Source organism: Macrotis lagotis, chromosome 5 (assembly GCF_037893015.1).
Source record: "Macrotis lagotis isolate mMagLag1 chromosome 5, bilby.v1.9.chrom.fasta, whole genome shotgun sequence".
Classification (NCBI taxonomy): Eukaryota; Metazoa; Chordata; class Mammalia; order Peramelemorphia; family Peramelidae; genus Macrotis; species Macrotis lagotis.
Window position 1 is genome coordinate 51,823,853 of NC_133662.1, and position 27,587 is coordinate 51,851,439.

Consider the following 27,587-nt stretch of genomic DNA (forward strand, 5'->3'; position numbering starts at 1 on the left):
ATATTGCACAAGATGAGAAAAAAGTAAATCATCCATGCTGGAGAGGTTCTGGGAGGATTGGGATATTCATACATTGCTGGTGGAGTTGTGAACTGAATCAGCCATTAAGAGCAACATGAAATTATACACAAAATGCAATAAAACTAATCATATCCTTTCCCAGAAATTCTAATCATAGGCCCATATCCAGAAGAATTCGTTATAAAAGGAAAAAACATCCCACGTGTTCCAAAATATTCATAGCAGTTTTTTTCCCATGACAAAGAATGGAAAATTGAGGGGAAGCTCAACAATTTGGGATCAAATTATGGCAAATGCATGTTATGGAATAATGTTGGTCTATTAGAAGTCATAAATGGTCACTCTCTACAGAACTATATAATGAATTATAGAATGTGATGCTACACAAAGGAAGTAGAGAAAAGAGAACATTCTACACATCAACAGCAACAATGTGCATTGATCAATCTTGATGGATGCAGCTCCTCTCAGTAGTTCTGAAAGCTAGGACAATCCTATGAAAGAAGTTTATCACCATCCAGGGGAAAGAAAACAAAAAAAAATAAACTTGCAGGATCTGATGAACACTGCATTCACTTTTTTTTAACCTTCCTAATTGGCTAATTTATTTTATTTGTTTTCAAATTATATACAGAAGTAATATGTACCTATCATTTTTTAAAGGTTTTGAATTTCACAATTTCCCTCCACTTCACTCTATCCCCCACAGAAGGCTGTCTGATATATTTTAAATTGTTTCCATGCTATACATTGATCTAAATTGAATGTGTTATAAGAGTCAACATACCCCCCCACCCTGAAGAAGATGAGAAACCTCAAGAATAGAGAGAGGAAAAAATGCTCTTCAGTCTGTGTTCAGATTCCAATGTCTCTGTTTCTGAGGCAAGTTGCTTTCTGTATCATAAGTCCACCAAAGAAGTTGCTTCAATATTTTTCACACAGTTGCTATTACTAACCGTACCTCCCCTCTATTTCTCCCCACTCTCATTTATTCAATTCTCTCTCTCATTTCATCCTGACCCTCTCCAAAAGTGTATTGAATCTGAGTACCCTCTCCCTTGATCTTTCCTCTCTTCTTTCACCTATTCCCCCCTTCCTCCCCCTATTTCCCCTTATCCTGTCCCTTTCTTCTTATTTTCTCTAGGGTAAAATGGATTTCCTCACCCTATTAAGTGTGTATGTTATTTCCTCTCTGAGTCATTTCTGATGACAATGATGACTCACTCATCCCCCCCCCCCTTGCCTTCCCCCTTTCTACTTTATTGAAAATGCTTTTTCTTGATTCTTATGTAAAATTTCTTAGCTTCTTCTTCATCTCCTTTTCCTTCTTCCCAGTACTTTCTTTTATCACCCATTGACTCCATCTTTTTACTATATTATACCCTTATATTCTGCTCCTTCCTATGTCCTGTCTATATATATGCTCCTTCTAACAGCTCTTATAAATGAGAAAGTTAATATGAATTATCAATAACTTCTTCCCATGCAGGAATATAAACAATTAAAAATCATTATGTTCCTCAGAGATATTCCTTTTCTTCCACTCCCTCTATGGTTAACCAGAATCTTGTACTTGGAGATCAAACTTTCTGTTCAGCTCTGTTTGTTTCAATAGGAAAGTTTGAAAGTCCCCTGTTTCACTGAAAGTCCATCTTTTCTGATGAAAAATGCTCAGTTTTGCTGGGTAGTTGATTCTCAGTTGTAAACCAAGGTATTTTGCTTTCCAGAATATTATATTCCAATCCCTACAAGCACTTAATGTAAATGCTGCCAGATCTTGTGTAATCATAATTATGAAGGCTCAGTAGTTGAATATTTTTGTTTTTGGCAGTTTTTCAAATTTTCTCTTTGACTGTGTTTTTTGGAATTTGGCTTAAATATTCCTGGAAGTTTTTCCTTTTGGATCCCTTTCAGGAGGTGACCAGTGAATTATCTCGATTTCTATTTTATCCCCTGCTTCTATGATCTCAGGGCAATTGTGCTGTATTATTTCTTGAAAAATGAAGTCTAGGTTCTTCTCTTGATTATGGCTTTCAGATAGTTGAATAATTCTTAAATTATTTCTTCTGGATGTGTTCTCGGGCTCGGTTGTTTTCCCAATGAGATATTTCACATTTTCTTCTAATTTTTGTTCGTTTTTGGAAGAGTTTTATTTCCTCCCACTTTATTGCAAAGTCATCTGCTTCTTTTAGTTCTATCCTGCATTTGATGGAGTTATTTTGTTCAGAGATTTTTTTTACCTCCTTTTCCAGATTGCCACTTCTGTTTTTTAAGACATACTTTTCTTCCTTTGCCTATTGTTTTGCTTCTTCCAGTAGGCCTAAATTTATTTTTAACATTATTTTCTTCGGCATTTTTTTGTATATATCTTTCACCAACTACTGATTTGACTTTCATGATTTTCTGCATCACTCTCATTTCTCCTCCCAATTTTTCCTCCATCTCCCTTAATTGCTTTTCAAAGTCTTTTTTGAGCTCATCCATAGTCTAAGCCTATTTTCTATTTCTCTTGGAGGTTTTGGATATGGAAGGTTCAATTTTGTCATCATCTGAGTATGTATTTTGATATTCCATGGGACTAAAGTAATTCTCTATGGTCAGATTCTTCTTTTTTCTATTGTTTACTCATTTCCTCAATCCAAGACAGCACTTCCAAGGCTTTGAGATTTTTGGGGGTGCAACACCCCACTGGGACCTTTATTCCTCCAAGATCTTATGGTCTCTTGCCTTTGCTTTGATATGTAGATGGCCCTATACCTCCCTCTACCCTGGAGCTATAAGTAGGATCCTTCTATCTTAATGTGGAAGCCCTACCACCTGGATCTGAGTATAGTCAAATAGCATAGTCCTACCCCAAGGGAGAGCAGAGAAATCTCTGCAGTCTTCCCTGAGCCCTTACAGTCTCTCAGGGTGTAGGCTGCTTTCTCCAGATTTTTGCTGTAGAATCTGCATCAGGTGTTCCCTCACTCCACACCCATTGTGGTGTAGTACAGTTCTCTCACTGCCCCTTTAAGCTGTTGCCATTGATCTCCAGGCTGGGCTGCCTTGGGCTGCACTGGGGCTGCACCTTTTTTCCCAACACCTGGTCCTGTGGAACTCAACTGACCCCTGGAACTTCTAAATTATCTTGGACTGCCAAAATACATCACTCAGTCTTTCTGTGGGTTATGCCCCTCTAAATTTGGCTAGAGTAATTTTTTGTTGCTTTTTGGAGTTGGGGAGGGTGGAGAAGTTCTTGGGAAATGCTGCCTTCAAGCTGCCATCTTGGTTCTACCCCCTACATTCACTTTTTTAAAGGAAATTTTTTATGCATTTCTTTCCCTTAATCCTAGTTCCTCATACCAAAAATGGCTAACCTGTAAGCATATGTATATACAATATTCACCTGTTTACCACTGAGGGGAGGAATGGTAGGAAGGGACAATGTTAGGAAATTCTGTTACTTAAAAAATACATCTACATACATATGATATTGAAAAACTTTCCTATCATGTATTTGGAAAAATAAAATATCAATTTTAAAAAAAATTAAAGAAGAATTGTGCTAGGAGAAGCCAAGGCATTAGTGAATCAATAATACCACATAAAAAGGCACAAAAATCAATTAAAGTAGGTGGAAAGATAATGGGTGTCAATACAGAATAAATTATACTCTCAACAGATTTTAGAGAAAGAGGGAATAGTATATATTACCAATTGGTTTTAAAAAATCTATTTTAGACTAATAGGGAAGAGGGGAAGGGGAAAGGATAAGAGAGGGGAGGAAGGGAGGAAGATAAAAGGGAAATTGAAAATAAAAGTAGAGCCAAAGTCATAATTAAAATGATAATTAAAAGGAAAAGCACCAAAGCAATGCTGAGGAGGGATAAAAGGAAAATAAAGAAATGTTTAAACAGGGGAAGATAGTATGGAGGGAAATAGAGAGTTTACAATATTAGCTGTAAATGTGAATGTGATGAAGTGTCCCCAAAAAAGAAACAAATAGCAGAATGGATTAAAAAGTAGAATCCCACAGTATATTGTTTGAAAGAAACATATCTAAAGCAGAGAGATGCACATATTGTAAAAATAAAAGACTGAAGTAAAAATGTGTTAATTCATGCAAAATTTAGTGGAGGTAAAAATGTCAAGGGTAAAACATCAGATCTCAGACAAAGCAAAAGCAAAAGTACATATCCTTAAAAGGAATAAGGAAAACATTTACATCTTTTTAATAGACACCATAGGCAACTAAGTAATATCATTTTTAAATGTATATGCACCAAGGGAAATAGCTTCCAAATTCTTGGAGAAGCTAAATAAATTATAGAATGTGTAGACAACAAAACATAAATAGTGGGGTACTCAATTATGCTCTCTTAGAATTATATAAATAAAACTACAAAATATACAAAAAGAAAATTAAGAAGGTAAATCAAATCTTAGGAAATTTAGGTATGACATAACTCTGGAAAAATTCGAATGTGATAGAAAGGATTATACATGATTTCTCTATGGGACCTGATACCTATAACAAAAAAAATGACAATGCTAGAGAGAAAAAAAAAACTTACTATCAAATACAGAAAGACAGAAATATTAAATGGACAATTTTCAAATCATGATGCAATAAAAATTACATGTAATAAAGCGCCTTGGGAAGATAAACCAAAAAATTAATTGGAAACTAATCTAAATTTTAAACGAGTGGAACCAACAGCACATTATACAAACAGTCAATAATTTCATTAAAGAAAATAACGAGACATCATAACAAAATTTAGAAAATGCAACCAAAGGAGTTTTAGGGTAAATTTTATATGTCTGGATACTTATATAAGCAAATTAGTAAAAGAAGAAATCAATGAATTAATATGAAACTAAAAAATCTGGAAAATGAAAAATTAAAGCTCTCCAATTGAATAAAAAATAGAAATTCTGAACATCAAGAGAAATGAATAAGATTGAAAATAATTATACTAATGAACTAATAAATAAAACTATGATTTTTTTAGGAAAGAAAGGAAATTTATGAAACCAGCTAATTTGATTAAAGAAAAAAAGAAGTAAAACCAAATTTCTGGTACTAATAATGAAAAAGGTGAATTTACCACCTAATGAGGAGGAAACTAGAATGACAATGCAGAACTTTATTGCCCAACTTTATGTCAATAAATCTGACAATCTATATGATATGGTTGAATATTTCAAAAAAAAATGTTAGCCATATTAACAGATGAAATCAAATACTTTAATAACCCCATTTCAGAAAAAAAAAGTAATTGAAAAAACTTTCAATTAAACCCCCTAATGAAATCTCCATGCCTAGAAGGTTTTGGAAGTAAATTCTACCTAACATTTAAGGAACAATTAATTTCAAATCTACATGAACTGTTTAAAAAATAGGAAAAGGCATTCTGCCAAATTCCTTTTATCACACAAATATGATAGTTATACTTAAGTCAGGAAGAACCAAAACAGAAAAAAGAAAATTATAGTCCAATTATTAGACCAATCTCCCTAATGAGCTCTGATAAAAAAAAATCTAAAATAATTTATTAGCATAGAGTTGGGCAAAACTGCTACAAAATATTATTTTAATTTCCTCCTCTTTGCAGGTGATTTCATAAACTTGATTTTTTATACTACCACTTTAATTTTCTTCCTCCTTTTTTTGATTAGAATCACCAGAGATTTATTTTTATTGTTTTTTATAAAGCCAACTCTTAATTTTATTCATTAGTTCAATAGTTTTTCTCATATTTACTTTTATTAATTTTCATTTGACTTTCTAATTTTGTATTTGAGATTTTCATTTTGTAGCTGTTAATTGCATGCTCAATTCAAATAGCTCCTATGTTTCTAATTCATTCATGTATACATTTAGAGATAAAAATTTTTCCCCCTAATAACTGGTTTTACTGCTTTCCACAAATTTTGGCATGCTTGTCATGGTTGTCATTGTCTTGGACAAGATTGCTGATAGTTTCTATGATTTGCTGGTTGACCCAGTCATTTTTCAATATCAGCAAATTTACTTTCCATTTAATTTTAGCCTATCTTTTCATGGGTTTTATTACATGTGATTTTATCACATTTTGATCTTAATTTTTTCATTTAATATTTCTACCTATCTGCATTTATTCATGAGACTTTTATGCCCTATAACATGGTCAATTTTTGTCCAGGTGCCATTTACTGCTGAGAAATTTGCATATTTACTTCTCTCCCTATCCCATTTTTTTCAGAAATTTATTTTATCTAAACTCCTAAAATTCTATTCTATCCACCTTTTTTGTTCTGTATTTTATTGTTAAATTCATCTAATTCTGAAAGACAGAGATTGAGGTCCCCCACTAGTATAGTTTTGCTTTCTTTCCCTTCCTCTAAGGTTTTTATCATGTTCTCTAAGAATTTGAATGCTATACCAATTGTTTAATATTGATATTATTTTTTATGATATAATATACCATATTTTAGCATAATATAGTTTTTCTTCAGACCTATTTTTGCTTTTTCTTTCTCTGAGATTAAGATTTCTACTCCTGTTGTTTTTCACCTTCAGATACAGCATAATATAATTTGCTTCAGCCTTCTAGTTTTAACCTGTGTGTATCATTCTGTCAAATATGTGTTTCTTGCAAACAGCAATTTGTAGGCTTCTGGTTTTCATTCCACTCTGCTGTCTGTTTTCTTTTCATGGCAGAGCTCATCCCTTTCACATTCAGAACTATGATTATTAGTTTTTTTTAAATTTCCCTCCATGCCATCTTCATTTTTTTTTTTTGTATTTTTCACTCTCTTTTCCTTTTATTTCTCTCTAACCGTGTTTTGGATTTTACTGCTGCCTTCCTGAATCTGCTCTCCCTTTTATCAATGAATCTCACTTTTTCCATTCATCTTTCATTATTTTTTAAAATTTTACTTTTTTCCACCCCCTTTTAAAATCCCCTTTCCCCCTTACCTTTCCTCTTTCAAACTTCCTGCCCAAATTTCCAAAATTATAAAACAAAGTTATAAACCCAATTGGGAATGTATGTTATTCCCTCTTTAAGACAATCTACTGAGTGTAAGATTTACTCAGTGCTCACACTAGCCCTTCATTCCTTTTACTATCTCAGGTTTATTGTGTCTCTTTGTTTGAGATTATTTATACTCAGACTGCAAACTTCTTAACCCAGCATGTCTTTATCTTCTCCCATGTCCTGATTGTTTTATTTTTCTTGTACCCAGGCCCTCCATCAAAGTATACTCCTTTTTCAGTTGTCTCATCAAATCTCAAGAGCCATAAGTATCCTGACATCATTAGAAATTTATACTTGAATTCTCTTTTTTTTAATAAAAGCAAATCTGCCAACTTTGCCAACATTAATACCACTCTCAAGACAAGAGTTTGATCACATGACAGTCAATTTATACCCACAATCTTTGGGTAAGTTTGTTCCCTTCAATTGTTCTAAGAGTAACGCAATTCTCAAAAATTCCAAATATTGTCTTCCCTGGCAGGGATATAAAACAATTTAGTCTTATTGACTAACATTCTTATCTGCCTCTAAATTTTCTGGTTAGTGCTTTTTTAATTTGAAAGACCTCTGCTTTGTTGAAAGTTCATCTGAAGGATGGTGCAAAATTGTGCAGGAGAGTTGATACTTGGTTGTAATCCAAGCTCCTTTATTATACAGTGTGTGTTACTATAGGTCATCTGGTCCTTTAATGTTGAAATTGATAAGTCCTATGTATATACTTATAGTGACTGCCTGTATTTTAATTGTTACATTTTATCTTCTACTTCAAGGATATTAGGGAAATTTTACATGAAAAATTCCTGAAATATATTCACTAGGCTTTTTTTCTAATTATGATTTTCAGGTAAAACAATAATCTGCAAATTATCTCTCCTGGATCCATCATCTAGGTTTTTAAATTTCCAAATAAGTAATTTACATTTTCTTCTATTTTTTCAGACTTTTGGTTTGTTTAATGGGATCTTGGTGTCTCATAGAGCCATTCACTTCCTTTTGTCTAATTCTAGTTTTTATGGTCTTATTTTCTTCAGTTAACTATTTTTGTTTCCCTTTGCAGTTGACTAACTTTATTTTTAGGTAAACTGTGTTTCTTTTCCAGTTGATCATTTATTTTTTTCCAGATTGTAAATTTTACTTTAGAAATTATTGTTTTTCTAATAGAAATAAGCAAAAACTCCACAGAAAATGAATAGATTCTATGTTTATTTTTAAAATTTGTCTTGTTTTTCTTTCATCTCCCAAGGTTTTCTTTCTTTTCCCTTAGTCCTAACTTCTCAAACACAAAATAACTATTATCACTGGTAGTGGGATAAATATGAAAGTAGTTAAATATTGAAGTATATTCATAACATGTTTTTCAAAAAATAAAGTGAAATATGTAAAAAAATCAATAAAATTATTTATTTCTTCATACATTTTTTCATTAACTCATTTCTTTTCTATATTTTTCTCCTTGTTTTCTTTGGTTTTTAAAATCCTTTTCACTATCTTCCAAGACATTTTTTTGAATTTGAGACCAATTCATCAGCTTCTTTGAGTCTTCGTTTGTAAGCAATTTGTCAGAGCTTTCTTTTTTCTGAGATGGCACTTTTATTGACCATATCAGAATAGTAGCTCTCAATAGATATCACTTTTTTGTTCATTTTAATAATTTTGAGTTCTGCTCCTGTACTAAAGGGTGTTTGGTTCCAAGATTATTTTTTTTTTTGCTGGTACTGAAGATCTGGTACCTGGTTCTCTGCAGTGATATTTCTTGTATTAATGGTTTATTCCTTGCTTTAGTAATTACCTCTATAGCTGCTGCTACTTGTTCACTAAACTGGTATTGCAATGTTCAGTTCTGCCTTGCTGATACAGGACCTGAGTTGTTCCTGGAACTGTTCCTAAATGCTTCTTGTTGAATTCCTATCTCTTCTGCCTATACTGGACTATACACCCCCTTTAAACCATGAGACAGGTATTTTCCTGAACTCCCTCTGAAAAATGATTTCAGTTTTATTTTGGTGGATGGGGTTGGTTGTTTTGAAGGACAATTGGTTTTGTTGTTTTAGGATCAGTTTGAGCCTTCATTCAAAGTTGTTGAGGGAAATTCTCTATGATTTTACTAGGTTTCACACCACCCTCTTGAATCTGTCCCAGAGGTCACCTGGTTTATGCATTTTCCAGTCTTCCTGACTTAGGACTTGATTGTAGTACTGGATCCTGCAGCACTTCAGGAGAGAAGGACTAAGCTAGTCTTCTTGCTACCTTTTTTTTAGGTTTTTGCAGGGCAAACGGAGTTAAGTGGCTTGCCCAAGGCCACACAGCTAGGTAATTATTAAGTGACTGAGACCGGATTTGAACCCAGATACTCCTGACTCCAGGGCCAGTGCTTTATCCACTATGCCACCTAGCTGCCCCGCTACCTTTTTTTGTGATAAAAAAATATTACGTTGTTCTAGATTTGAGATACTGTCATAGAGAAACTGAACCTAGACAAAAAAAAGTTAGGTTAAAAATGTTAGCTCAAAAAGGTCAAGGGCTCCTACTACATCCAGACATCCTGATCTATTTCTTGCCACTGAACTCACAAATTGAGGTAGGTGAATTTGCACACCTTCCCTTATTTAAATCAAATTCACTCACAAGTCATGACACCAGCTTCCTGATGTTATGGTCCTCTTCAAGAATGAAGTACACAAAATTGTTATAGGAAAAATTTGACTGGTTGGGGGTTTGCTAATTTTCAGTCTTCCAAATTGTTTTGATGCTGAACTAAGACTAATTGCTGCCCTTCCAGTTTTCTGCAATCCTTCAGACTTGAGAAAAACTAGAGTGGTTTTGGACTGAACTCTTATCAACCTTTTGAAGGGTTCCCTTTAGTCTGGGATTATTGTACAGTTCATTCCACTGCAGACTTGGCAAACCAACAATAATGAGCCTTTGCTCTGAGCCATGTTTTCATTTATTTACTTTTTTCTATATTCTGCTTTTTCCTAGATGCTGTACCCAGGACCTCCTCACCTTGAAATTTTAACCCACTGCCAAAGAATCCTTTTCAGTTTGCCTTGATTATGTGAACCAAAAGGGAACAATGAGCAAGAAATCAACCACTTTACACCATATTTAATTGTATGGGTCTTGTGATATGCTAGTATATGGCTAGCATTTTTTCTTTCCTTATCAAATAGTCACTCTTTTGATTGCAGAGAGCTTAGGCAACATGCTTTTCATTCAAATCTGTCTCCATCATCTCCAGACATTTTGCTGACCTGGGGAGGATAAATGACTCACTGTGACTTTATTTTGACATCCTCATAAGCATTTCATCTTGTGAATTTGTGAATTAGAAGACTTGTATTAATGAGAACTTATTTCACTCATTTCTAAAACTACATTATATTGGCAAAACTCTAAATAATCATTTTATTGAAATGATTTCCATACAATATTTTGAAAGAGAGTGGCAATTTTCCCATAATACTTGGTTACTTGCTGTGCAAATGTGAAGGATTAGCCACCTAAATAGCCATTGATCTGAATTATAAGGGAAAAATATCTTAAAAGCTTTATTTTGATTCTATTAAAATAAATACACCAGTTATAACAGGAATTTTAGCAAGTGAAAATCATTCTAAAACAATAAGGTTAAAAAAGTAATTATTTTGCTTGGGAAAAGGACTTATTCCATTTCAATGAATATCAAATGAAGGTTAAGCAGAAAGGTAATTTTACAACTACCATGATGTCAGTGTGAATTAGGATGCAAAGAGGAAAAAAATGTACATTTTGTAGTCCTGAAGATATAGGTTCAATTACCACCATTGACATTAGTACCTGTATCACCCCAGGCAAATTACTTATCCTATAACCACATCTGTAAAATGAGAATAAAAGTAGCATCTATCTCATATAATTTTTATGAAGAAAAAATATAAAAATCTTTGCTAAATGAAAGCTATATGTCAGCTATTATGACAATTCATTATAACAGTTAACACATGTATTAGGGAAATTAATAAGTATAACAGTTCAGAAATGATAAACAGCATACACCTGATGATATTGTAAGCTAAGGAAAATAAATTTTCTAAATATTTGTCAATCCTTATAAGAATCCAAAAAAGTTAGAATTTAGAAAACTTATGCACAACTTTGCATAAAACATAGTTGAAAGAATTCACATCATGTAGCATTTTTCCCTGTCAGGTATACCTGCTCATTTGGCAACTCCTAAATGCAGACACATGATATTAGATGTACTGATTGCTTCAGGAATGTTAAAAGTCTATTATTATACCATAGAACATAAAGCTGGAAATAACGAGAAGTTTAGAGATTCAGACTAGGGGCAATTGAGTCATTACAAATAAATCTAGCAAAAAAAAAATGTCTCACCAGGTGTGTAAGAACATCAATATCTGTGTTGTAACTATTCACAGAGGAATTCTTGCTCTCTTTACACTAGTGGGAAAATGGTGAGAAAAATTCATTTTTTTGTGAAAAATAACCCTTCACAGTTTGGGGATTTCTGACAAAATATTTTATAGTTGAATAGCTAAATTCATAAAATACGGCAGGTTTCATGTAAATCACCTGAACTGATCTTTTTGTCAAATTGATATGCATAATCTACCCTTATTACTGATGCAAAAATAAGGTGGGGAATAATCATATGGTGTGTCTGCCACTGAGTCTAGCAACCTTAAGAAGTTCACTAAAGTTTAATAGAAAAAAGTAGGTAAGCTCACCAGAGCAAAAGTGATTTGGAAACAGATAACAACATTTCTTCCCTCCTTCAATGTTTTCTAAAGTTATGCCAATTGGAGGAGTAAATGGCAAACCATATGATAACTTTGACATGAAAACCATAAATAGGATCACAAGAAGTTGGATATGACTGAAAGAGTTCAAAAATAACAACAAAAGTAAAAATTATTTAAAAAATACTATTGAGAGTAGAAACCAGTCAAGATTTGCTGCAGAGTTCACCTGTCATACCATAAAAATGTTATCTGTATTAAGAGCTTTTTTTTCTCCTCAAACATGGCTTTCAGACTGAAGGAAATTTTGAAAACAGATGAAAAAGATCAACATATGCTGTTATCCATTTTCTTGGTGATATCTTTTCCTAATTGGCTTATTATTTTGTTTGAAAGACTGAAAAAAATCTGTCTAATCCAGAATTTTGTTGGAGTCTTTGACAGTATAATGAGTCCAGGTCTTGGAAGATCAGGTAGCAGTTGAGGACATGCAATCACTAGCAATTAGATGACGTGGTGGAATTCATAAAGAACCTACCCTCATGTATATGAAACTTCTGAATGCAATGTCCAAACTACAGTCGGATTAAGTAGATCAATCTCCTTGCAGTTGGAGTATTATAATGTCTGATTTATTCCAAAAATGCATTTTATTAGAGACAGTTGAAATATTTTCTTGCAGAGCAGAAGATGGTACCAAAATAGACACAATCCTGAAAAAGCAAGTATACATTTTTTCAAATGGTTATAATTTTAAAAAAATTAATTCACAACTTGGTGAGGTTTATACTATAATTATTAAATATAATAATCCTTAATAATGAATTAAACTATTAATTGATCAATTGTATAATTGTATGATATTATTAATACTAATAAAAAACTTGTACAGATGATGAGATTTTTGAGTCTCAAAATGTTGAAGTGATTTCCCCCAAATTATGTAGCTAGCAAATGGCCTAGTCAAGATGCAAATCTCTGTCATTTAACACAAGATGAACACTCTTACCAATAGGATATTCTAACTATAAAGAAAATAATCCCATGCAGCTACTGAGGATAATGATATATGTGACAGGGCTTAGCATGAGGAAAATTAGGAAGAAAGGAAATAAAAAACAGAGAGCTGAGAGAAATGAGAAGTTACATCAATGATGATTGTCATTACTCTTGATGTTGGAAATGTTATCTCATACATTAATTTAAATTTTTTCCATTGAAAAAAATAATCACATTCTACTTATTTAAGACTGATCTGCTATTTTATATGAAAACAAAATAAAAAGGAAATGGGAGAAACATAAGACAGTCTAATATGGTCATTTTTCAAATAAGGAAACTGAAGAAAAGTTGGATAATTAAATTATGTTGAGACACAAAATAGATAAAATTTGAAAATTATTTTTATCTGGCAAGTGTTGTGTAAAGATTTTTTCATGATTATCAGCCTAACTAAGACCAAGCTAAGTAGAATACGGATGCTTGGAAGGCTAAATATTATTGTCTTTACAGTAATATCATGAAGTAATTGGTCAATTGTTCTACATCTGCATCATCCTTTGGTTCTAAGACATCTGAACTTGTGATTTCTTTGTGTTTCTTTAAATTTATTCATTTATTTTCATTCCTATGTACATGAATATTTTTAAGTAACAAAATTTCTTTCCACCCCTCCTTCCCATCCTCCTCCGTTCAGTAGTGAACAGTGAGGTTAGTATTGTACATAGATATTTTGATAAAAAATGTTTACAGATTAACTATATTCAGCATGAGGAATTATGATTAAGGGAAAGAGATACATAAGAGATAATTTTTATGAAGTGTTTATCAGATTCTAAAGGGTTGTTTGTTAATGTGTACAGTGTTCTCCTGGTTATATTCCATTTGCTCAGGATCAGATCACATAACTAATTCCATGCTTCTATAGAGTCCATCCATTTATGGTTTCTTATAGAACAATGATATTCAAAATTATTCAAATACCATAACTTGTTTAGCCATTTTCCAACTGATTGGCATCCCCTCAATTTCCAATTCTTTGCCACTGCAAAAAGACCTGCCATGAATATTTTGGAACATGTAGGACTCTCCTTTTTTCTACAGTTGTTTCTGGCTATAGACCTAGAATTGGAATTCAAAGGGTATGAACAGTTTTATTGCTCTTTTTTATTTTTTTATTTTTTATTGCTCTACAAAATTTTGGATCCATTCACAACTCCACCAGCAGTACACCAATGACAAAGTCCTCCCACAACCTCTCCAATATTGATGATTTTCCCTTTTTACTCATCTTGGTCAGTCTGATAAGTGTGAGGTAATACCTCATTGTTCTTTTAATTTGCATTTCTCTAATCCATAATGTTGTATAGCTTTAATTCTTTCATTTAAAAACTGTCTGTTCATATTCTTTGACCATTTATTAATTGGTAAATGATGTGGGATCTTATAAATTTGATACAATTCTCTATATATTTTAATTTTTTATTTATTTAAGGCATTGGGGTTAAGTGACTTGCACAAGGTCACACAGCTAGACAATTATTAAGGGTCTGATGCAGAATTTGAACTAAGGTATTCTTGATTGCAGGACCAGTGCTCTATCCACTGTAGCAACTAGCTGCCCACTAATTCTCTATATAGTTTAGAAATGAGACTTTTATCAGAACTCCAGGTTTTGAACATTGTTTCCCAGCTTTTTGATTTCCTTCTAATTATGGCAGCATTGATTTTAGTAGTGCAAAAACTTTTAATTTAATATAGTCAAAACCATTCACTTTGCAATTTATAATGTGCTCTAATTCTTATTTGGTCATAAACTTATCCCCTTTCCATAGATGTGATAGAGCAGTTCTTGGTCTATTAATTTATCTATGGTATCACTCTTTATGTCTAGATCCTGTACCTATTCTGAACTTATTTATTATTTTTTGCAAGTCAAATGGGGTTAAGTGGCTTGCCCAAGGCCACACAGGTAGGCAATTATTAAATGTCTGAGATCAGATTTGAACCCAGGTAGTCCTGACTCCAAGGCGGGTGCTTTATCCACTACGCCACCTAGCCACATCCATGAACTTATTTTGATATAGGGTTTGAGATGTGGATCTTTGCCTAGTTTGTGCCATACTATTTTCCAGTTTCCCCAATGATTTTTGTCAAAGAATGAATTATTTTCCCATAAGTTGGTGTCTTTGGGTTTGTCAAATAGTAACTTGCTGAAGTCATTTACTGAGGTTTCTTTTGAACCTATCCTAATCCACTGATCCATTAACTCTGTTTCTTAACCAGTACCAGGCAGCTGGGAGGACTTCTGCTTTATAGTATAGTTTTAGATCTGATAGGACCACCTTCCTTTACATTTTTTTCTTCAGTTTCCTTGCTGTTCTTGGCCTTTTGTTGCTGCAGATGAATTTTGCTATTTTTTTTGTAGCTCAGTGAAGTAGGTAATTGGTAGATTGATTGGTATGGCAGTGAATAAGTAATGTAATTTGGGAAGAATCTTTATTTTTATTTTATTAACTTGACCAAATCATAATCATGTGTCAATTTTTTCAATTATTTAGATCTGACATTATTTGGTTGAGAAGTACTTTATAATTGTATTTATACAGTTTCTGGCTTTCTCTTGGGAGATAGATTCTCAACTAATTAATGTTGTCTATAGTAATTTTAAAAGGGATTTCTCTATCGTTTACTCTTGGATTTTTATTCTTCATAGATAGAAATATTGATGATATATGTTGGTTGGTTTTATAGCCTGCTACTTTGCTGAATTTGTTATTTGTTTCAAGGAGTTTTTTAGATCACTTTCTTGTGTTCTCTAGTTATACCATCATATCATCTGCAAACAGTGAAAGTTTTGCTTCCTCAGTGCCAATTCTGATTCCTTCCATTTCATTTTCTTCTCTTATTGCTACTGCTAGATTTTCCAATACCACATTGAATAGTAATGATGCTAATGGACATCTTTGTTTCACACCTGAATTCACTGGAAATGCTCTGAGTTTTTGTCCCATTAAATATAATATTTGTTGATGATTTTAGACAAATACTATTTAATATTTTAATGAAAACTCCATCACTAAACTTTCCAGTGTTTTGAATAGGAATGTTTGTATTTAATTAAAAGGTTTTCAGCATCTATTAAAGTAATCATATGGTTTCTATTGATTTTACCATTGATGCTTAATTATGCTGAGTACTTTCCTAATATTGAACCATCCCTTCCTGCCTGGTAGAAATGCAACCTGATCATGGTGTATTATCCTAGTAAACACTTGTTGTAGTCTCATTGCTCTAATTTTCTTTAAGATTTTTGCATTAATATTCATTAGAGAGATAGGTCCATAATTTTCTTTTGGTGTTTTGGTTTTTCCTGATGTAGGTATCAGCACCATGTTGGTGTGACAGAAGGAATTTGACAGAACTCTGTTCTCTACTAATTTTTTAAGAAAGATTTTCATTTTGAGTTTTGAAATTTTTCTCCCATTCTTGCTTCACTCCCCCCAACCCCCACATAAGGCATTCTGTTAAGCTTTACATTGGTTCCATGTTATACATTCATCTCAGTTTAATGCAATGACAGAAAAATCATATCCTTAAGGAAGAAAAATAAAACATGAGAACAAATTATTTAATAATATAATGTTTTTTTTTTTTTTTCCTAATTTGACAGCAATAGTCTTTGGTCTTCAAAGTCCCTACTTTTTTCACTGGATAAAAATGTCATTCTCCATTGCAGATGGCCCAAAATTGTCCCTAGTGTTGCCCTGCAGGGATGAGCAAGTCCATCAAGTTTGATCATCACCCCCATTGCTGGTAGAGTGAGCAGTGTTTTTCTGCTTCTGCTCATCTTGCTCACCATCAGTTCATGCAAATCCTTCCAAGCTTCTCTGAATTCCCATCCCTCTTGGTTTCCAATAGAACAATAGTGGTCCATGACATACATATAACAGTTTGTTAAACCATTCCACAATTGAATGACATTCACTTAATTGCCAACTTTTTGCCACCACAAACAGGGCTGCTATAAATATTTTTGTACAAGTGATGTTTTCACCATCTGTTTCTTATCCAATATCGTACAGCTTTGAGGACTGATGCTTTAAAAATAATTTTAGATCTGGTAAAGTTAAGTCACCTTATTGTGCACCTTTTTCATGGAATCTTTTGAAATTGTTGACTTTTTATTTCTCCATATAAGTTTACTTACAACTTTTTCTAACTCATGAAAGTAGTTTTTGAGAATTTTGATTGGTATGGTGCTAAACAAGTAGTTTAGTTTTAGTAGAACTGTCATTTTTATTATATTAGCCTGACCTATCCATGAAAGGTTGAAGTTTACCCAGGTTCGTTTTGTTTTCGAAGGACTTTTCTATTTGGCTAAATGTAGTTTTGAGAGAACTATTTCATTTTTGCATTTGCCCAATTGACGATTTGAGAGAGTTAGTCTCATTTTTCATTTGTTCAATTGTATTTTCCAAGGATTTGTTTTCTTGTTGCATGATGTTAATTTTCTCTTGAGTTTTTTTCCCCAATTTTTCCAATTGATTTTTAAACTCCTTCCTGATTTCTTCAAGGAAGTCTTTCTGGACTGGAGGCCAATTCATGTTCTCCTCAGCAGTGCTAGATCTCTCTGGGTTAGACTCTGTCTTTTCTAAGTATTTCTCCATGGATCCACCTTTTCTCAGGTCTTTTTTCATCTTGTGTTGGGGGGGTCAGCTGACTCCCAGTAGTTTGCTTTTGAATATACTCTGGCTTTGTTCACTTGTCTTAGTAATTCCAGGATCCAGCCAGTAGGGGCTGCTGGTTGGTTTCTCTGTAGTGAGGTCAGCAGCAAGGTCAGAGTTGATCTTGAACACTGAGCTGGGCCCTGGGGGAGGGAGTTAATCTCTTTCTGTTGAGTGAACTCTTTTGCCCTGATGGGGTTGGGAGGTTGTTTATTGTTTTTTCTGGGCATTGAATGTGTGGAACTCAGGTCTCTGGCTCAGTTGGTTGTTCTCCAGGCATGATCTGAGACTCTGTGCTGTAAATCACCCTCCCTTTCCTCCTCTTACCCCCAAAACAAACTTCCACTGCTAAAATTGGATCTTGTACCTGTGACTCACTGAAGTCTCTATGGCTGAAGCTGGCCCTCTGGCTTTCCCCAGCAGCTGTCCCTGAACTGATCCTCTGCTCTCATCTCCAGGTTCACCCACACAAACCTTATTGTTAGGTGTTCTTCTCCTGTTTCCTTTTCTGGGTTTTGTTTATCGAATTTCTGTTAAGAGGTTTCTGTCATGTTATTTCTGAAGGGAAAGAGAGAACACCTATCACGGTGCCTGTCTTCTCTCCTCTGTCTTGGCTGGATTTCCTCTACTATTTTTTTTCTGGTAGCAAAACCCAGAGTTTATGGGAAAAAGGGGTTAGGAAAGATCATTCAAAAATGTTCATCAGTGACATATTAAAATAAGAAACAATAGAAATGGTAACAGTTTTATACATATTAAATGGTTAAGAAATACATAAATACAATAAATAGCAGTAGTGACTGCAGCTTCAGGCTGGTACTCTCTCTACCTGGTCCCAGGGTTGTCAGAGTCCGGGCACTTCTAGGGAGAGGGTAGGAAACTCCTGAGCCAGGGGTGGGTCCTACCCAGAGAGGAAGGTGAAGAGAAGATGTAGAGACAGACTAGCTCTCCTCATACCATAAGATAGAGGGCACTTAACCTCAAAAAAAGCCCTGAATTTGGCTTGTGAAAGTAGGTATTGGAAGAGTAGATGCTTGTGCATTGTGAAGAGGTTCAGTTTTCTGGCAGATGAAATGGAGTAGAAGCAAATGCAAAATCTGTGTTATGCTCAAACTTCTTGAATATATTGATCACACTAGAACAAATTCACATTTTTCAAAAACAAGCATCATTTGTTATTTTTGGACTAGAGGAGGTTGATAGAAGCCACCTTCCCTGAACACAAGAGGAGTCAAAGCAGGGATTTCTGTGCTTAAAAATAAACATTCAGAGGTGGCTAGGTTGCACAGTAGATAGAGCACCAGCCCTGGAGTCAGGAGTATCTGAGTTCAAATCCGGCCTCAGACACTCAACAATTACCTAGCTGTGTGACCTTGGACAAGCCACTTAACCCCATTTGCCTTGCAAAAATAAACCTGAAAAAATAAACATTCAGCTTTTAGCCCTGCTTTCTCCTGGATCTTGGAAGCAGAGTCCACAGTACTTTGAAGACAGGAAGCCTCAGAAGCATCAGATATAGATATAGATCAGATACAGATAACTATGCAAAGGTGGATGAAAAGAAGAGCAAGAACTCTTAGGGCCAACATAGAGGCAGAAGCTAAACTGAGCAAAAGGCAATTCTTTTGCAAGATCCTGGTTGGAGGCTGGATCTGAAGGTTTTTTGCTGCCTCAGTATTCTCAGCTGTTCCTCTGACTCCAATCGCTGACCATTTCGGAGTGGCCAGTGACTGCAGCCCTGGGATGTTCTAATGCAGACAACTGTATTTGGGGCGAGGGCTCAGATGATCTGGGGATGTGGGTGAGGATGAAGTCAGGGATGGGATATAGCCCCAGCCCTCTTCCTTGGACCTTAATACAAGGCCAAGTGCAAATGAGGCAGAGTGAGGAGGGACATGGAAGGTCTAGGTTCTGAAAGTTGGGAAGGTTGAAGTAAACAAGTCCCCTCCCCTCCTTCCACCTCCATCTCAGGACTCCTGAAAACATGCTTCATATCCATGTGGAGGCACAGCCCTTGTTAAAACGCTCCAAGTTCTCCTTCCATAGCTCAGCCCATGATGTAGAGCTCAGTCAGACCCACCATGGAGGCAATAATCACAGCAGCCAGTACCCTCACTGCCATTTCCGAGATGAACTGGTTTCCTAGGTAAGTGCAGGTAAAAGCTGCTGCCACCACAGTGATGATGAAGTTGAAGATGGGGATGACCATTGCCTTCACTAACCTCACTTGCCATCCAAAGTCAGCTAGAGTCCCCTCCCGCCTTGGAGCCTGGCAAGAACCATTTCGGGTGATACTCTTGTACTCCTCATTGCCCAGCTGCATTTTGATCCATTCCAGGCGAGCAACCAGTTCTGGATTCCTGGGGGGATTCACAACCTCGGGGAGATAGATCTCATTGCCTTCCAGGAGCTCATGAAGGAAGAGAGGGGGAGCCTTGCTCACTGAGGTGCTCGTGCAGCTCCTGAAGCAGCCGGAAGAGCACCAGGGATCGGGGGTTCTCGGCCCCAGCCCCGGCCGCCCCCTCCTTGGTCAGGGCCGCCTCCAGGCACGCCCACAGCTGTGGGGCCAGGCTGGCCACCTCCAGCTCTCCACCTGGGCCCAGGGCCCAGCACAGCTGCTGGAAGGCTTGGAGCCCTCTACTATTTTTTAAAAGTGTTTATGTAACATAGGAATTAATTGTTCCTTAAATGTTTGGTAGAATTCACTTGTAAATCTGTCTGGACCCAGAGACTTTTTCTTAGTTTGTTTATTGATGGTTTTTATTCAATTTCTTTCTTTGAAAAGGGGTTATTTAAGTAATTTGTTTCCTCTTCAGTTATTCTAGGCAGTTTGTATTTTTGTAAATATTCATCCATTTCCCTCAACTTGTCTAAATTATTGGCATATTTTTGTCCAAGTAGCTCTGAATTATCTCCTTAATTTCCTCCTCATTGGTGGTTAGTTCACTTTTTCATTTTGATACTGGTAATTTGGATATCTTCTTTCTTTTTTTAATCAGAACAGGGCTTTGTCTATTTTATTGGCTTTTTCATAAAACCAACATTAGTTTTATTTATGAGATCAATGGTTGTCTTTCTTTCTATTTTATTAATCTCTATCCTATTTTTCAGAATTTCTAATTTGTTATTTAATTGGGGATATTTAATTTGTTCTTTTTCTAGCTTTTGTAGTTACATACCCAATTCATTGATCTCCTCTTTCTCTATTTTATTCCTATAGGCATTTAGAAATGTAAAGTTTCCCCTTAAAGCATCCTTTGCTTCATTCTATAAATTTTGGTAAGTTGTTTCATTATTATCATTTTCATGGATATAATTATTGATTATTTCTATTATTTGTAGTCCCATTTGTCCACCCATTATTTAAGACAAAATTATTTAATTTCCAATTATGTCTTGGTTTATCTTTCCCTGACTCTTTATCACATGTTTATCACATTATTATTGAATCATTGTCTGAGACATGTGTATTTATTATTTCTGCCTTTTTGCATTTGATTTTAAGGTTTTGTGCCCTAGTATATGATCAGTTTTTGGTGAAGGTGCCATGGACTGCTGAGCAAAATATATATTCTTTTTATCCACATTAAATTTTCTCCAAAGGTCTATCATATCTAAGTTTTCTAAGATTTCATTCACCTTCTTAACTAGCTTCTTTTTTATTTTGTTGTTCAATTTATCTAGTACTGAGAGAAGGAGATTGAGGTCGCACATTATTAAAGTTTTGCTGTCTGTTTCTCCTTGTAATTCACTCAGCTTTTCCTCTATGAATCTGGATGCTAAACCTCTCAGTGCATACATGCTTAGTAATGATATAGCTTCATTATCAATGGTGCCTTTTAAGAAGATGTAGTTTACTTCCTTATGCCTTTTAATGAGATTGATTTTTCCTTTTACTTTGTCTGAGATTAAGATCACTCACATATTTTTTTTCCTTCCATTGTGGTATAGTATATTTTCCTCCAACCTTTTACCTTTACCCTGTGTGTATCTCCCTGCTTCAAATGTGCTTCTTTTAAACTACATATTGTAGCATTCTGGTTTTTAATCAGTTCTGATGTCCATCTCCATTTTGTGGGACAGCTCATCCCATTTACCTTTATGATTAAGGTTACTAATTCTGTATTTCCCTCCATGCTCTCTTTCTCCACTTATATTTATCTCTTTCCTATTCTCTTATTTCTCCACACCAAAATTTTAATACCTTTCCCCTTTGACTTTTCCTTTAGGAATTAACTTTCACTTTATTTTTACATATATCTTCCCTTCCTTTTTGTCAATTCCTTCTTCCCTTATTTTTCCCATTCCCTATCCACCCCTTTGCTGTAGATTTTTTTTTTATTTTCAAACGCAAATGGGAATGTATCTTATTCCCTCACTAAACTAAATCAACTGAAAAGAATTTACTCGGCATTCACATTCTCCCTCATTTCCCTCTAAAATTATAAATCTTTGTGCCTCTTCCCTTGATGCCCTAAGTTATCATCAAACAGAGCTTGTCGAACCAAGGCTAATTTTCTCTCCCCATTTACCTTCTCCCTCCTCACCCCGGGTACATGATCCCTTATTAAATGAAGCACCATTTGATGATCTAATTGATGGTAAGAATCTTGAAGATCTCTAAGATCTTCTAAGATCTAAGAAGGCTCTGGAGGTCTCACTGCGAACTTTACAAATGATTGTAACTAACAGATACATTGTCTCAGATCCTAGCAGCTTATGATTCCTTCATTAGTCAATATGCTTAGCACCTTGTGATTAAAATGAATCAAGTTATAATGAGACCCTTAAGTTGAAGTTAACACTGATGCTTTTATTTTTATGGTTTTTTTCCTACACATAGTGATGTGATCTTGGACCTCTTCAACTGAGAGACAAAACCTAATTATACCCTCATGTTTTAGGTTCATTCTCTTCAATTATGTTCTACCCTCTAATTTTCTTAGAGAAGTCAAGTTACAAAGAATTAGAATTGTTATAGTTTCCCTTTTCAGGTCCAATATTTGCTTAAACCAATTTTTTTTTTCAGTCCCCTTTTGTCATTTACCCTTTTTTTTAATGTAACTCTTCAGTCATGTATTTGGCGAGTGAATTCTCTGTTCTAGTCTAGTCTTTGTATCAAGTATTACTGGAAGTCCTGTATTTATTTGAACATCCATATTTTTCTCTGACAATATAAGCTGAATTTTTCAGGGTAGTGTATTCTTCATTGTAATCCCAGGTCCTTAGTTCTCAACAATATGTTATTCCATTTTTTCCAGTCTTTTAGCATTGAGGATGATAGGTCCTGTGTTAGTCACATTGTGGTGCCCTTATATTTTAATTATTTTGCTTTTTCTTTTTGCAATATTCTCTCTTTTATTTGAGGGCTCTGTAGTGTGGCTATTACAGCCCTTGGAGTTGTTATCCTGGGACCTCTTTCTGGAGGGATTTTGTGGATTCTTTCAATTTTTCTATGGTTATCTTGTCTTAGTAGGTTGGGGTAGTTTTCCCTTATAATTTCTTGCATGATGTCTTCCAGGTTCTTCTGTTGGTCCAGGCTTTCTAGTAGTCCAATGATTCATAGATTGTCTCTGCTTGATCTGTTTTCCAGGTCATTCATTTTCCCTAGAAGTTATTTTACATTTTCTTCAATTTTTATGTTTTGTTTGATGGAATCTTGTACTCTTGTAGTTTCATTATTTTCTAACTTTTCAATTCTGTTTTAGGATTTTATTTTCTTGAATTATGTCTTGTGCTTGTGTTTCCTTTCCCAGATAGTTATTTTTACTTTTAATAGTTGATTTCTTTGGTCAAAATGCAGTTTTCCTGTATGATTTTCATTTCATTTTTCAATTTTTTTCTTCCACTCTTCTTTGGTTTTTAAATTTTTTTTAAGCTCTTCAATGAGCTTTTGTATTGGAGTTCAATTTATAGACTATTTTGAATCTTTTCCTGTGAGTAATCTTTTGCTCCTTTCCTCTACATATATGGCATTGCTGTCATCTTTATTTGTGAAATATTTTCCTATAGTGAGATTTCTTTTAACTTTTTTCTTCATTTTTGTTGTTGTAGTTCAGCTCTTCAGTTATGTAGATACAAGCTTTTATTTTGCTGGGGCTGAGGTCTGATCCCAGGCTCATTGACCAAGATTTTGCCTATGCAGTCCAGGTCTTCCCTTAGCAGAGATTTGTTCCCTGCTTTATGTCTAGGTTATGACTTAACCGAGGATTGTTCCCAACCCAGTCCTGACTTTTACCCTGGTTTTGTCAGGGTTCAGAATTTGTTTGGGGTTGGGATGCTCCCATCTGGTTTGATGTTTAGCTGCAAGGACATTATTAAACTGTTGGAACCTAGATTGAACTGTGGCTAAAAGCCTCCTGTTGTCTTTCATAGCCCTCCAGCCTGCTGGATTTTACTTCCCCTTTTTCCCCCAAAGAGACAGACTTTCACAGAATATCTGCCATGATATAGAAAGTTCAAAGCTTCTTTGAATCTTCTCCTTTATTTGGTAGAATCTATCATGTGAATGTCAGAGTAGAGGATTCAAGAAATTTTTTTAATAATGTAGTTTCCTTCCTTATCCATTTTAATGGTACATATTTTTGATTCTGCTTTATCTGAGATCAAGATTCCTATCTCTGATTTTTTTTTTACTTCATGTGAAACATAAAATATTTTGCTGCATGCTTTCACTTTTGCCCCATGAGTTTCTCTCTGCTTCGAATGTGTTTCTTGTAAACATATGGAATGATTTTGCTTTTTAATCCATTCTAATATCCACTTCTATTTTATGGGACAGTTTATCCCATAACAGTTATTCACATTACCATTTAAGATTACTAATTCTGTATTTCCTCATGCTTTCTTTCCACTTTTATATTTTTCTTTTTCCTTTCCTCTTATTCCTACTCACCAAAGATTTACTCCTTTTCCCCTTTAACTTTTTTAAAATCTACCTTTCAATTTATTTTCACTTATACCACTGCCTTCCCTTTTCTCAACCACTTCTTCCTTTATATTTCCCTCCCCACCATTCCTGGTAGAGTAGGTTAGATTTTCAAACCTGGGGATTATTGTATCTTATTCCTTCTCTGGACCAAACCTATTGAATAGAAATTATTCAGTGTTCACACTCTCCCTTCTTTCCCTCTAAAATCATAAATCTTTCCATCTCTTCCCCAGATGTTAGTAATCTGTCAAGTACTATTAATCAGGTATCAACAATTACAGAATGGTTAACTGATAGCATGATAAGCTCAAAGTGCTATCAATGTAGCCTCCCAGATTGATTGATTGCTTGGTTGTTTTGATAAGCAGCACTGTCTTAAAATCAACAAATACCCCTCTTCTGTCTCATTAGAAATACACATTTCATGAGTCCTGAGTAACATCAAATTATAACAAATTTTTACTTTACCTACTTTTCAAACACCCTCCATGAGCACAGAATCCACATGAGACAAAGTCTCATGCAAAGCCAAATAATTTCATGAACTCTTTATATCCCTCCTCCCAAGCATATTTTCTCCCACATTCCCACCCCGTCCCAACCTATGTTTCTTAACCCATTGTTAAGTATATTATTAAGTTCAATCCTGATTTAATTAGCCATAAGAATCTCAAAGGACACAAAGTATTGGGATGGCGGAAGTCTTACTTAAGAACTTTACAATTAATTCTGAAGTTATGGGAGATATTGACTCAGGACTGCTCAGTTCTGACACCCTCATCAAAGTGATAAATTTTGGAGCAAAGCAGAATAAAAGTAGGTCATAGAAAACTGAGAAACTTAAGTTTAGAGTAAACACCACTGTTTCCATCAGGGATGATTGTTTCAAACAAATTGATTTCATCTTCAACCTCTTCAATGGAGATGCACATCAAACTATGGCCTTATTTTCTAATTCCAATCTCTTCAATTATTTTTGACACTTTAATTATCCTAAGAGAAGTACAATTCTCAAGAGTTATATGTGTTATAACTTCCTTTTTAGTGTTGTATATAATTTGATGGTCTTAACATTTGTTTGGCTTTGTTTTGTTTTGTCCTTCCCCTTTTTATTTGCCCTTTTTATGCATCGCTTGAATTGTGTATTTGGCAGTTAAATTTTCTATTCAGTTCTGGTTTTATTGTCAGGAAATTTTGGAATCAGTCTTTTTCTTTATTGACCATCTTTTCCCCTGGAAGTATATACTAAATTTTATATGCTAATACATTCTTTTTTGTAATCCCATGTCCTTTGCCGTTCAATATATGGCATTCCAGGTTCTTCATTGTTGACATCGATAGGTCCTGTGTGAGTCTGATTGAGTTTACATTGTATCTAATTTTATTTTTACTTTTTCTCTTTGCAGAATTTTCTTCTTTATTTGAGAATTCTTTATTTGAGAATAACAGACCTTGGTGTTTTTTATACTGGGATGTCTTTATGGAGGGATTCTGTGTATTCTTTCAATGGTCATAGTGTCTTTTGTTCTAGCAAATTTGAACAGATATTTTTAATTTTCATCCATTTGTGCATGCATATTTTCAAGTTACTAAATTTCTCTCCACCTTTCCTTCCCACCCCCCTCCCCTCAAGAGGGAACATTCAGGTTAGTATTTTAAATACATATTTGGTTAAGCATATTTACAAATTAGTAATTTTTGACATGAGGAATAAGGACTAAGGGAAAGAGATAAATAAGAGATAATTTTTATTAAGTGCTCATCAGATTCTGTAGGGGTGTTTTTTTCTGAGTTTTGTTTTATTTTTCTTACTCTGGCTGGGGATAATAAGGATATTTTGTATATATGTATGTATATATATATGTATATATATATACATATATATATGTGTGTGTGTGTGTGTGTGTGTGTGTGTGTGCGTGTGTGTGTAAAATACTTCTCTAGAGTCTATTTATGTTTGCTTATAGAGTAATAGTATTCCATAGTATTCATAACTTGTTTAGCCATTACCAGGTTGATGAGCAGCACTCAATTTCCAATCTTTTGCCACTACAAAAAAAAATTGCTATGAATATTTTGGAACATGAAGGACTTTTCCCATTTTCAATAATTTCTTCTCAATATAAATCTAGAATTGAAATCGTTAGGTCAAAGGGTATAAACAGTTTTATTGCTCTTTGGGCATAGTTTCATATTGCTCTCCAGAAAGAGTGTATCTATTCACAACTCTACCAGCAATACATTAATGCCGCAATCCTCCCACAAACTCTCCAACATTGAGCACCTTACATTTTTCTCATCTTAGCTAATGCCATATGTATGTGTTGATACCTCACTGTTCTTTTAATTTGCAATCCTCTGATCAATATTTCTTAATAAATTCCATACAGTGTTGATGACTGATGCTGTACAATATTTTTTAGATCTGGAGCTAGGTTATCTAGTTTTTCATTTTTTTCATTACTTTACTTGTTATTCTTGAGCTTTTGCTGCCCAAGATGAATTTTGCTACTATTATTTCTAGATCAATAAAAGTTTTTGGTAGTTTGGACTGCTATGGGATAAGTAATTTAATTTGGATAGAATTGCCATTTTTATTATATTAACTTGATCTATCCATGAACAAATTAATTTTTTCCAGTTGTTTAGTTCTGACTTCATTTGTCTGAAAAGTATTTTGGATTTGTGTTCAAATAGATTCTGGATTTGTCTTAGAAGGTAGATTCCCAATTATTTATTACTGTTTACAGTTACTGAAACTGTCACTGAATAATTAATTTGATTAGGGTGGAAATGTCATTTTTATTATAATAACTTGCTCTAACCATGAACAATTTATGTTTTTCCAGTTGTCTAGTTCTGACTTTATTTGTGTAAAAACTATTTTGCATTTGTGTTCCAATAGATTCTGGATTTGTCTTAGACGGTAGATTCCCAATTATTTTATGCTGTTTAGAGTCACTTTATCTCTTTAAGTCAATGAGATTAAGTGATTTATCCAAGGTCATACAACTTGGTAATTATTATTAAATGTCTGAAGTCAGACTGGACCTCATGTCCTCCTGACTCCAGAGCCAGTGCTCTAATGACTGCACCCCTAGTTGTCCCTTACAGTCACTTTAAATTGGAATTTCTCTATCTCTTGCCCTTGGGTTTTATTTTT

At 34.3% G+C, this 27,587-nt stretch overlaps 1 pseudogene; it reads right to left on the bottom strand.

Moving 5' to 3' along the window:
- Positions 1 to 19,510: 19,510 nt before the first annotated feature.
- Positions 19,511 to 27,587, bottom strand: part of LOC141489263 (transmembrane protein 199 pseudogene) — a 50,022-nt pseudogene continuing 41,945 nt past the window's right edge.